We start from the raw sequence: 14067 nt of genomic DNA on the forward strand, positions 1-14067 counted from the left end.
CCTGTTGACTCCCAGAGGAGCATAGGGCCGCAACCATCTCACGCCAATGGACTCTGTTCCGGGCAACTTCCCCCAACTGGGCCCATGTCATTCCAACAGTCTGTTTCGTTTTCGGCAGATCTTCTCCAGGTCTGTTTTGGCCTTCCGACTTTCCTCCTCCCTGGTGGGTTCCAGCTCAGTGCTTGTATGGCAACAAACTGGCTTCCCAAATTGGGCTTTTGCCAGCACGCGTCATGGACTCTGTTGGAGAGCAATCTTCCAGACTAGGCGATCGTTGGTTTTGTTGGTTTAATGAGGTTGCAGTTTCTGTAGCATGTGGGATTATTTTTACGGGTTGAGGTTGCTAGCCCCACACCCAACCCTCCTCCTTTTTTAGCCGGGCTTGGGACTGTCCTTGGCGGAGTTCCATAGTTCCCTAGGAACATTTAACTAGAGAGTTCCTCCAGGTTATTTATTCACTCTATCAGCTCTGAATATCTAGATCTATGCCACTCTCCATCTTGTCTATAAGGAAAGAATCAGAAATTTTGTCATATGCCTTTCTAAAATGTAGCTGTATTTTAGTTTATGACATTTTCCTCTTTAAGAGTCTAGATACACATAGAGACTGGACCTGTGATTTCATAGCCAAAGAACTCCCCTCAACCAATTCCCTCTACCAATGCAGCACATCATTTCTGTGTTCTAGGTCTCAATAGATAGCCTTTGTCATCTCCAGCCATACCACCAGTTATGTCACCTCCCCTTTCTATACCATCTTCCCTCAAGAGATTACACATTCCTGAGGGCAAGGAATGTTGAGCACTGTACAAATACTTAATAAATTTTTATCTGTCATCTATCTCTCTGTCCTGCAATTTCCTATCTTAGGAAGTCTCATAGAGCAGTGGTATCAAACTCAAATTGAAACAGATGCCTGAGAGTCATATATTAACTTAGAAAACCACAAATTAACTTTATTTTTTGTTTTTTTGGGTGGGGAGAGGGGTTGCTTTATTAAACATTTCCCAGTTACATTTTAATCTGGTCTGGATTGTGAGCTTAACACCTCCATATTTGAGCACTGAGATATTAATTTACTTGCCCAGGACCAAAAAAAAAATAGATATTAGAACTGATAATTGAACCACAGCCTTCCTGTCTCCAAAGCCATGTCTCTATCCACTACAGTCATGATACCTCTCTAGAATCATTGTAAAACAAAACAAAGATATATGGCCACTTCCTTTTTCTATGAACCACAAAGCAATCCATTAATAATACATTCTAGAATTTTGCCAGGAACCAAAGAAAACCTCTAAGTTGAAGAATTTACCTTCTTCCTTTTGATAATAGGCTGCACATTTCCTCCTCTCCAATTCTGTAGTCCTATTCTTCATCATTTTTCAAATGATCAACCATGACTCATCAATTATATTTACTATTACCTTTTAATATCTTAGAATGTAGGTTTTTGAACCTGATGCCTTCGACTCATTAAAGCCGACTAGATGCTCTATTATCATTTCACTTATTTTGAGCTTCATATCAGTTAACCATCTTTGGGAGGATTTTTGTTTATTTATTTGTTCTGGTCTTCCCAGTTAATCTTGTTTGTTTGTTTGTTTGTTTGTTCTGGCCTTTCCAGTTCAAAGATCATTTATTCTTCTTGGGGAAAAAAAACAAAACTAGAATGATGGAGGCTGGATGATTGATCTCACCTGCAAGTTACATTGCATGGAGGTTCCCTATTCATATAAGGGATGTCCTTTTCAGTTCTGAGATTGTGTAGCTCTTTGATCCAATCTAGGTTTAAGCCCAAACTATATGATTATATGACTATGGGGTAAGCTAATCTCCTACCCCTATTTACCTCTTCATCTATAAGACAACATTACTTACCTCATAGAATTATCACAAGAAAAGCATTTAATAAAATGTAAAGCTCCCTGCTACCTATCTCACAGGGTTGTTATGAAATCAAAGACGATAAATGTAAAGGGTTCTGTATATCTTAAAGGTCTATATAAATGTAAGCTATTATTATTAATATATGAGAGCTATAGTTATGGTATTTCTTGTTTTTGTTTTTTTAATTTTGTTAATCTTGCTTTTGTTTTTCTTGTTTTTTAATCTATGAAGAGTGAGAGCAGTGATTGGGTATCTGCTCAGTAACACCTGGGAATGTAAGTATTGAGTGGAATGTGAGGGCTTGAAGCAACTGGGTATTTGCAGGGATGGTTTGAACAACACTCACACCTATGAACCAATATTAGTGCCTAAAGGCATATAATGTTCCTGCTTAGCTTTTGAGATCAGCCTCCAACCTGGACTGATGTGATGTTAGATCATAGATTTAGAGTCCCTTGAGAACTAAAAATCAATCTAGATAGAGAGCTTGAGGCCCCAAAGCACTATGTACCTGCCCCAAGTTCATACAGGTTAATAAATGGCTCCAGATTCAGTGCCCACCCTACCTCCAAACCCAGCAACCTCTTTCGGGTGTTTATTTATTTGAAACACTATTAGATTCAGGAGCTTGCAACAAATTTCCTACTTTTAAATATTACTAATGCTTTTCTCTAACCCCGTATGCTCCCTTCTTCCTCTAATAATAACTTAATGAAAGAGTAGGAAGCTGCTAGGCATCTAATCTTTCATCTCTTCCAAACAGATAGATGAGGGCATTTAGGAAATATCTCATCATCTCTGTATCTAGACTGGTATAAGACAAATGAACAGGGGCTTGGTTCTCATCATCCCTTCACATCATCCCCTCCTTAATACCATCCAAAAATTCCATTTGTATATTGAGTAAATAAGCAAATAATTAAAACCAAAACAATCTCTCCATTCTTTATTAGTCAAAAATTTTAGCTAGACTGTTACGAACTTTTGAGGGAGGGTGAGGAGGGGGGATAGGGTAACAAAGTCCTGGACTTATGATTTTAATTATGTAAGGAACTTCTTGTGTGGAAATTGTTTGCATGAACCTGGTCTGCTTCCTCAAAAAAGAGAAGCTTTCTGGTAGCCAAATGTGTAAAACTGATAGCATGGCCTTGGTAGTGGTAGTAGTTGTGTGGATGTGTGTGTGTGGATGTGAGTGTAGGCATCTTAAAGACTCTTTCCTAACAATATTTTTCCTGAGCCTATACTAAGATCATACAAGATTCCTTAATGAAGTAATCCTAGATTATTTTGTTTAACTATCCTGATTCTAACTTCTAGGGAGAGACAAAGGGGAAAGAGAAGTCTGCTCAGCAAAAGTATTTGTTAGGGACATAGAGAAGTTCCTGTGCAGAATTCAAATGGAAGGGAGATTACTTAGAACTGATTATAGCCTTGAACTGTCCTTTTTTGTGTAGGACATTGGGCTAACTGAATCAGGTCACATAATATGATAGTGCTTCCTAAGGGGAGCCCATAGCCACTCAAAAGAGAGCAGAGGCTCAATCTACATAGTCAGAAAGAGAGATAGAAATCTAGGATAGATCAATTATAGATTCACTGTAGCTAGGAAGATAAAAATAGATGCTGATTGGTTAGCTAGATAATAGGTAGATTAGGTAGATGATTGATTAATAATTATAAATAGTTAAAAATTATGCTTCAGGAGGAGTCAGAGCCAAGATGGCAGAGTAGCAATGTGGAAAACTGGGACCACTCTGAGAATCCTCTCAATACAATCTCAAAAAAGCACCTCAAAATGACTACTTGAGTGATAGAACCAAGAGGATAGAGTGAAGTAACTCTCTTACAGAAAAAAGGTACGCAGAGAGAGTCTATTTCACTGGGGTGAGAGGGGAGCCAGAAGTAAAACCTCATACCAAAAAGTGAAAGCTGCCTATCCGCCCAGGTTCCAAACCTGGGCACAAACCAACTTCACAACCCCATGACCCTGCCTAATCCAACAGCAGAGGGCCTCCCTGCCACCTCTTGAAGTTCCAAACCCTAGTGCAAGCCTGCAGTGAGGCCCCAAGCCCTAATGCAAAGCAGTTCAAGGAGCTTCTACATGAAAGGATTATAAGAGTTGGAATATGATATTCTGGAAGGCAAAGAAAGTGGATTTACAACCAAGAATTACCTGCCCATCAAAACTGACTATATTCTTTCAAAGGAAAAAATGGTCATTTAATAAAATAGAAGATTTCAAAGCATTCCTGATGAAAAGACCAGACCAAAACAGAAAATTTGATGTCCAAATACAAGAATTGAGAGAAGCATAAAAATGTAAATAAAAAAAGAAAATTTAAGGGATTCAATAAAGTGAAACTGCTTATACTCTTACATTGAAAGATATTTGTAACTCAAAATTTTGATCATTAGCAGAGCAGTTAGAAGAAGTATATACAGAGGGTATGGGAGTAACCTGTTTAAGATGACATGATATGCAAAAAAACATCAAGAGGTGAAAAAAAAGATTGCACTTAAAAAAGGGAAGAGAGAGGTAAAATGGGATAAATTTTATCACTTAAAAAGGCATAAAAAACTATTATAGTGGAGGGGAGAATGAGAATTGTGAAGCACAATGCTTAAACCACATACTCCTTGGAATTGGCTCAAAGAGGTAAAATCATACTCAGTGGGGTATAAAATCCTATTTTGCCCTATAGAAAAGTAAGAGGGAAATAAGAAGATGGAAGTAGGGAGGAGGAGGGGAATAATATAAGAGAGGGGGAATTGGTCAGTGATTAAGACAAGCAAAACACTTGTGAGGAGAGACAGAGTGAAAAAAGAGAAAAAGTACAGGATAAAAAAGGGGAAATATGATGGAGGGGAATACACAGATGGTAATCATAACTGTGAATGTAAATGGGATAAACTTAACCATAAAACAGAAGTGGATAACAGAGTAGATTAAAAACTGAAACCCTACAATATATTGTTTACTAGAAACAATTTTGAGGCAGATAGACACACACAGAGTAAAGGTAAGGGGATAGAGCAGAATTTATTGAGCTTCAACTGAGATAAAAAAAAAATCAGGAGTAGTAATCATCATTTCAAACAAAGCTAGAGCAAAAAGATCTAATTAAAAGAAATAAGTAAGGAAATGACATCTTGATAAAAGATACAATAGATAATGAAGTAATATCAGGGGACATATATGTACCAAACAGTATAGCCTCCAGATTTTTAAAGGAGAAATTAAATGAACTTCAAGAGGAAATAAACAGTAAAACTATACTAGCATGGGACCTCAACCTTCCCCTATCAGAACTAGGTAAATCTAACCAAAAAATAAACAAGAAGAGGTAAAGGAAGTGAATGAAGTTTTAGAAAAGTTAGATTTAATATATCTTTGTAGAAAACTGAATGAGGATAAAAAAAAGAATATACCTTCTTTTCAGCAGTACATGGTATATATGTACACAAAATCTGACCAGGTAGGTTAGGGCATAAAAACTTTCCAAACAAATACAGAAAAGCAGAAATAAGAAATGAATTCTTTTCAGATCATAATGCCATATAAATGACAATAAATAAAAGTTCATGGAAAGACAAATTTAAAATTCATCAGAAACTAAATAATATAATTCTTAAAAAATGGGTGTCAAAGAACAAATTATAGAAACAAATAATAATTTCATTAAAGAGAATGACAATGAGGAGACAACATATCAAAATTTATGGGACACAGCCAAAGCAATACTTAGGGGAAAATATATCTCTGGAAACTTATATCAATAAAATAGAGAAAAAGCAGATCAATGAATTGGACATACAACTAAAGAAACTAGAAAATGAAAAATTTTAAACCCTCATATAAAGACTAAATTGGAACTCCTAAAAAATCAAAGGAGAAGTTAATAAAATTGAAAGAGAATTATTTAATTAACAAATAAGACTAGGCATTGGTTTTATGAAAAGGCAAATAAAATAGAGCATTTGATAATTTGATTTAAAAAGGAAAGAAGAAAATCAAATTATCAGTGTCAAAAATGAAAAGGATGAATTCACCACCAATGAAGAGGAAATTAGAGCAATCATTAGGAGCTATTTTGCCCAATTATATGACAATAAATCTGACAATCTAGGTAAAATGAATGAATATTTACAACTTGCCCAGATTAACAAAAGAGGTAATAGAATACTTAAATAATCCCATTTTAGTAAAAGAAAATGAACAAGCCATCAATGAACTCCCTAAGAAAAAATCCTCAGGGCCAATTTACAAGTGAATTCTATCAAACATTTAAAGAACTAGTAATCCCAATACTATATAAACTATTTGGCAAATTAGGCAAAGAAGGAGTCCTACCAAATTATTTTTATGAAATAAATATGATATTGATTCCTAAACCAGGAAGATCAAAAACAGAGAAAGAAAATTACAGACTAATTTCCTTAATGAATATTAATGCAAAAATATTAAATAAAATGCTAGCAAAGAGACTACAGTAATATATCAAAAGGATCATTCCCTACATGAGATTTATACCAGGAATACAAGAAAAACTATCAGCATAATTGACCATATCAACAACCAAACAGAACTAACAGAAATCATATTATTATTTCAATAGACTTTAAATACTCTACTTATCTCATTTGATTTTTCACTTTACTCATCCTCCCTTTCTTGAATGTGTAGTCCAAGGTCCTTTCTCTTGAACCACCATCAAGCATAGCCTGCAGTTGTTGTTCTCAGAGGTCCCCTGCATTTTTTTTTTCTCTTTGGAACAATTGTAAACCATATTAGATGAGATTATTTCTGGGTGGAGACTCATATTTGGACTGCCTTCATCTTCTCCTAACTCCACTTTAAAATTCATTTTAATAAATCATTTAAATATGTTCTCTCCCAAAGGAAGTGAGCCCTTTTATCATCTATGGTTTGAACCTGTCATGGACTATTACTGAGTTATATCATCAGGAAAACAGCTGCTAGTAAGTACATGTTCCTTTTACATAAGAATTTTACAGTTGCTGAATTACCATTCCAGTCTACTTTCCATCTGATGAGATTGGTATATTCTTACAAATTCATTCCAAAATTATCAGAAACTTTCATTTGCAAATCAGATAAAAACAAAATATAATAATTTCTACAATTATATACATTTTAAAAGTTGGTAGAAATTCATGGGGGAAAAGAAGGAAATATTTACCCCCTTTCTGCCATGCCATTTTGTATTATCAGGTTCAGCCTTAACTTTATAGAAATTCTTTACTGATGGTCCTCAATTTGTATTACCAATCAAAATACACTCTATGCTTTTATTCATTCATATAGTCTTCTGTATACATGGAAAAGGGAGCACAAACTCTATTTCCATTATTTTTTCTTTTTAATGTTTATTGATATTTTTGTTTTAATATCACTTTCTTTTCCAAATATATCCCTTCTCCCTCCCCTGAGAGTCTTCTCTTAATACACAGGGGAAAAAAAGAAAGACATTATGAGAACAGAGAACACATTATTTCATAGAAAAAGGGATTTATTTGAATAATATAGCCATATGAATAACAGAATATTCCCCATATATAAACATACATCCTCCCACAAATCCCCACATCATTGATAGAAGAAAGAATATATGTAGGAGCATGCATGTCCACAAAACATATGTGCCAAAGAGCTTATATGTGGGGAATTGGCACAGCAGGGAAACTCGTGGTTCAAATGCTTCTGTTGTGTTTTCTTCTTCTGTTCCTTCAAGGCATTTGTTTCTGCTGATTCTTCACTGAATTGCTCTTTGTTGATTCTCTGCTGATTCTCTGTCATGAGTTGGTCCTATAGCCATAGACTGCTAATCATCACAAGTCCTGGGCTTTGGTAAAGTCTGTCTTTCAAACTCTTTTGTTTCTGTCTCCATCACTCCTCTAAACTCAGTCTATTATTGGAAATAGGATAATACTTTTTAAGTTCCATTCTCATTACATCAAACTCCGTTGTCTTCCTTATTATTGGTCTAATGCAACCTGCTCCAGGGGGTAGGAAGGAAGGATGGAAGAAAAGAAGAAAGGAAGGAAGGGAGGGAGGAAGGAAGGAAGAAAGAAAGAAAGGAAGGAGGAAGAGAGGAAGGGATAGGGAGATGGAATTCCACAATGTATCACCTTTCAACTTCAATTTTTGGCATAAAGCACTCCCTAAGGTTAGTTGGCTTGAATGAATGAAATTTAAATCTAAAACCAAAACCTTTATTTAGTTTCAACTTTCTTTCCCAGAAAAAAAAATCATCCCCAACTTACTATGGTGTAGTAGAACTGATTGATTTGAATTTTACTTCATGTTATGGCTCCCCTCTGGTACAAATGCTAATGAGCAGAGAATGACTAACAAGCAGATAGGAAGTAGAAAGAAAGGGAAAATGAGATGAATAATGCAATCCACAAATGGAATACCTAGGCCAAGCCTGAATTCCACTTTCTTGAATAAAAAATAAAACCACTCCTCCTTTTATCTTAACACCCACAAACTTGTGGGAATTCTCTCATAGGTTCAGCTATTTCTCTACTTTCCCAAGGAATTAAACCAAGAAATTAAGATTCATTCACCAAAAAGATCAAAAAGAAATGATTTATAGATGGATGAAGCCATCTCATCTCAAACAAGAAAATGAATCTCACATATGAGGAGAAATATTTCCTCCTTGTGAAGAAAAATATTTTTCCCTAGAAAAATTTCCTTACATCTTTATCATTTTTATTCTGCTTAAGTCTGCATATTGCTTTTCAAGCAACCTGTCTCTTTGCATCAAAGCTCTGAAATAAAGGTGATGGCACCGAAGGATAGTCAATCAAATCCCAGGCTGGTATTAACATGGCACACTTTTATTTGGCATGTATTACATGTAGCATATTGCTAATAGCTCTCAGGCTGTGCTGTCTAAACTGCTTTGGGCAATTCCATTTGATGACTATGGAGGGCAAGAGAAAGTTTGCATTGAAATGAAAAGTCAAGAAAAAGGAGAAATGACAAGCACTGCAACTTCCAGTCTGGTTTTCCCTGAGCTTGGTGGTATTCATAAACCATTATGCAGTCCTTACACAATGATTCAGCACCCCTCAAAGGCCATCTGGAAGTTCTAGCCAATGCAAAATGACATCACCTTGGAGAAATGAGAATTAATTAATCATGCTCCCCAAAGGATTCCAATACTAATGAGATTCCACTGGACCTGCCCAAGGCACTGTACTAAGGACAAGGAATTAAAAAATAATTTTAAAAAATAGTCTCTGTCTTCAAGGAGCTTATATTCTAATGGATAGTAGAATAAAAGATTTAAATAAATAAGTTTCTGTTTGAAAATTTGAGGATATGACCATTGGGTTACCGTTGTTCAGTCATTTCAGCCATGTCCAACTCTTTGTGACCTTACTTGGGATTTTCTTGGCAGAGATACTGGAGTAGTTTGTTATTTCCTTCTCCAACTCATTTTTTAATATGGAAAACTGAGACAAGCAGGGTTAAGTAACTTTCCTGGGGTCACATAGCTAATGAATATGAAACTAGACTTGAACTCAGGTCTTCCTGACTCCAGGACTGACACTCTATCCACTGTGCCACCTGGCTACCTGATTGACCTTTATGGGGAGTAAAAAAGGCTTCATATAAATTACAGTCTGGTGATGCCTTATGGACCCCTTCTCAAAATAATATTAAAATATATGAAATAAAGTACATGGGATTATCCAGGAAACCAATTATATTGAAAGGTAATTATGAAAATGTTTTCTTAAAGCAAATTCAAGACTCCCTGTGGTAGGAGGTGAACTTTGAAAAAACTTCAAGATTCTGAAGATAAGATAGGATTGCCAGGAAAAAAGCTGGTGGCAGGGCAAGGGGTAGAAAGTGTGCATTCTAGGCATGGAAATGGAAGGCTAAATTCAGAAGCAACACGCAGGTGAGTTTGGTTGGAATTACAGAGTAGATGAGGGAAGAGTAGAGGTGGGAATGAAGATGCTGAAGTGTTTAAATACCCAAATGAGTCCCTGGGGTTTTAACGTAGCAGCACTAGGGAATCAATGAAGGTTCTTGAGCAGGGCTTTGGGATCCCTATGACCATAGCTGTAACTTCAACTGGAATTCAAGTAGACCGTCATTGTCTCCAAATCCCTATATGACCTTCATTAATTTATTTTTTAAATTCAACATCACTGCCCCAAATAAAACTTCATCTGAAGATAGTGGTGCACTAGGTAAGAGTGCTAGACTTGAAATCAGGAAGACCCAAGTTCAAATCCCACCTCAGATTACTAGCTATGTGACTCTGGGGAAGTTACTTAACCTTCTCCAGGATCAGTTTCCTCATCTATAAAATGAGGATAATAATAGCACCTCTCTCTCAGGGTTGTTATGAGAATCCAATGAGATAATATTTAATAAGAGTATAACTCTTTGCAAACCTTAAAGCACTTACATAGATGTTAACTCTTACTATTTATAAACACCAACAACCTGATATGTTTTTAGCCTTTGTTGCATGTCTCTTCCTTCTTTAAGTCATGCTTTATCATATTTTTTTGTGATTTAATTATTTCTGTTAAAGCTTCGTTTAAGTTCTCTTTCCACCTCGAAGCTATATATAATTATGGGATTGGGTCTTTTTTGGAGGGGGGGCGTATTGTTGTATGGGAGGGTGCTTCTGGGACATAATTATTGTTTTCTGTAGGTCAGTGACATTCAATTAAAAAACAAAGGATTCTTGGTCTGTGCCCTCTCTGCTTTGAGATGCCCATGTGACGACCGATACCAACAAAACCACTCTCACTGGGAGCTGGGCAATTCATCCCTCAAACAAATGAAGCTGGGAGGTTTTTCAAGAAAGGTTTTATCTCTGAATGTCCCCGCCTGCCCTGGCTTGGCTAACCAGAATTTGTAGAACCACAGAATTCTAAAGCTGGAAGGGACTTTTGAGGTCATTTAAGCCAGCTCCCTGCCCAGTGAGTGACTCTTCTCCACAGCATCCCAGACAAATGGACAAATGGTCCTAATGAATGGAAGTTCATTCTGTTTTGACCTTTGTATTCCCAGAGCAGTACCTTTCCCGAAATGGGTACCTAAAAATGTTTACTGAATTGCTTCTGATCAAATACCTACAGGTAAAGGAATTCATTAGACTCCATTACTGAAAAAGACTTCTATTTTTAAATGTGACCTCACAATAGGAGGTGCCATTTGTATACCAACACATTATTTTATTGAATTCAAGTGAGTGTAGTAAATATTTTCCTTTCTGTCATACTTGTTTGGCGGGTTTATTTTTGTTGTTTTACAGTATCTGTTGAACTGTACCATTTCCCCTCACCCTCAACTTTATATTGTTCTATTTGTACAAGAAATTTCTGTTGTTGTTGTTCAGTCATTTCAGTCATGACTTCATGACTCCATTTTTCAGGGGTGGGAGGAATTTGGCAAATGATACTTGAGTGATTTGCCATTTCCAGATGAGGAACTAAGGTAAATAGGGTTAAGTGACTTGCCCAGGGTCATACTTCTTAGTAGAAATATTAGAGTAGTTTGTCATTTCCTTCTCCAGCTCATTTTACAGATGAGAAACCAAGATAAATAGAGTTAAGTGACTTGTCCAGGGTCATACTTCTTAGTAGAGATAACAGAATACTTTGTCATTTTCTTCTCCAGCTCATTTTACAGATAAAGAACTGAGGAAAACAAGGTTAAATGACTTTCCCATGTCACACAATTAGTATCTGTGGCCAAAGGAAGATGAGTCTTCCTGACTTCAGGGTCAGCACTCTATCCATTGTATCACCTAGATTTCAAAGTATCATATCTATACTCAACAGTATCTAAGCACCAGAGAGACAAGATTGCATCTTATTTAATCTTTACATTTCTCCCTTTTTCTTTGGGTATGAATCAGGATGGAGACTTTTCATGGACTTCCCCTGGGTGGGCTCCAGAACACAGTGGTTGTAGTCTTGCTAAGTTTGGGGCAACAGGGAAATGCTGAAACTGGAAATTTCCATTTCCTGCACAATAAGGAGACAGAAATGTATGAAAAGGACAAGATAAATAATCAAAACATAGAGCCCTGCAGGGAATTTTCACAGGTAAAATGTGGTACCTGGACTGGAAACAGAATAAAAACCAGGCTCCACCAAGTCTGAGGGAACTGGTAAAAAGAGAAGGCTGGGGCCAGAATGAGTTAGTCATATAATTAAGTAGTCAATAGGGAGAGCATTGTAGCATAATAGAAAGAGAATGGGATTTGGAGTCAGAGGACCTCAGTTCAAGTCTTATCTCTGATATAGTCTACGTGACCTTGACCAAGTTAGTCAACCTTCTGAGGTCTCGTTTTCCTCATCTGAACAAGGATGGGGTTTGGAATCAATTAACTCTAAGATCCCTTTAAAGCCTTTGAGTTCTCTTTATTTTCTGTACTCAGCAAACTTCAGGTACATGCCCTGCATCCATCTTCGTCTGAATTCCTCAGTTGATATGGGCATCATCTTCCATTTTCTCTAAGAAGCAAATGGGCACTTTCTCATTTAGATGGCACACACAGATAATGTTAGAGAACATCCATTCATTCCTTCCATCTACCTCATGAGGCTGAAAAGAGCTAGAAAAAAAATCCTGCTTTTTGGAGTCTTTAGCAATTTTAGAAATTATGTACATAAACTGGCTTATTTCTGCCCTTTTTGGACATAATTATCATGGCATGTGTGCCCTAAGGCATGTTTGGTCTCTTGTGCTTCCATTCCCTGGCTTTTCATGACCCCATTTGGGGTTTTCTTGGAAAAGATACAGGAGTGGTTTGCCATTTGCTTCTTCAGTTCATTTTATGGGCAAGGAATCTGAGGCAAACAGATTAAGTGACTTGTCCAAGGTCACACAGCTAATAAGTGTCTGAGGCAAGCTATGAACTCAGGAGGATGACTCTAGGTCTAGTACTCTATCCAGTGTACCACCTAGCTAGTCCTACTCTTCTATATGCATACCATGAAACCATCCTCATACTAATCTCTCTCCAAACTCCTTATAACAGCCAGAACATTCTCCACTATAATCAATAACTCTCTTTCAACAACCCTTTTCTTCTGTCTTAGAATCCATATTGCATATCAGTACTGAAGCAGAAGAGCACTGAAGGCTAGACAGACTTGGTTAAGTGATTTGCCCAGGGGCACACCACTAGAAAGTATCTGAGGTCACATTTGAACTCAGGTCCTTCTGAGTCCAGGCCTGGTTCTTTATCCACTGAGGCACCTAGCTGCCCCCATGCTTTCTTGATAATTCCTACCAGGCTAGGCGGTTTTTATAATTTAAAAAAAATTGTTAATCTAAAACTAAGAAGCACTAGCCAATATAAAAATTTCCATATTTAAAAATTTGAAAAAAAGAGTATTGTGTGAAACAGCAAAATGCATGTTGTATCAAAATAAAAAAAGCCAAGTAGCATCCAGACAAATGATTTATTTAACATTGCATGCAGCTGTAAAATAAACCCGGGTTCAAGGCTCTGGGTTACCAAGAAACCAAAATTTTGATCTTTGCCTAGTTAATCTGTAGTTTGGAGGGAGTGAAAAAAATAAGAAAAACAGAATGGAGTGATTTTTATATCAGGTTTCTTATTGGTGGAAGATGTCAGGAGACAATCAGGTGAGGGGGAATGGATATTCTTATGGTCCAGTAAATGGTAGGGAAGGGGAATAAATGGGAACAAACTTAGGTGACTTATAAGCAGCTAAAATCATTTCACAAAATGGTGGTTAAAAAATAAAATGGAGGCACATGCTATTTTTTTATATTATATTGATTCTCTAGCTTATTTTAGGAATTTATCTTTTGGTTTTTAAAAAAGTATTTAATGAATTCAGCACATTGGTTCCAAATGCTAACTTGCTTCCGTTTCTTTTTAAATGTCCCTCTGTTCTCTTTGAGCATTTTTTTAAAAACAGTGCTTCACTGAAACTCATTTTCTTTCTTTGTCTTTCTCTCTACCTTATTCTTCCTCTCTTCCTTCCTTCTTTTTTGCCTCTCTCCTTTCTTCCCAACTTTCTCTTATCTCTCCCTCTCTCCTCTTCACTTCTCCCTTTCTCCCTCCTTTCTTTCCTTTCTCCCTCCCTCACTCATCCTTCCTCCTTCCATCCTTTCCTCCCTTCCTCCCTCTCCAC

This window comes from Gracilinanus agilis, chromosome 5 (genome assembly GCF_016433145.1).
Source record: "Gracilinanus agilis isolate LMUSP501 chromosome 5, AgileGrace, whole genome shotgun sequence".
NCBI classification, from domain to species: Eukaryota; Metazoa; Chordata; class Mammalia; order Didelphimorphia; family Didelphidae; genus Gracilinanus; species Gracilinanus agilis.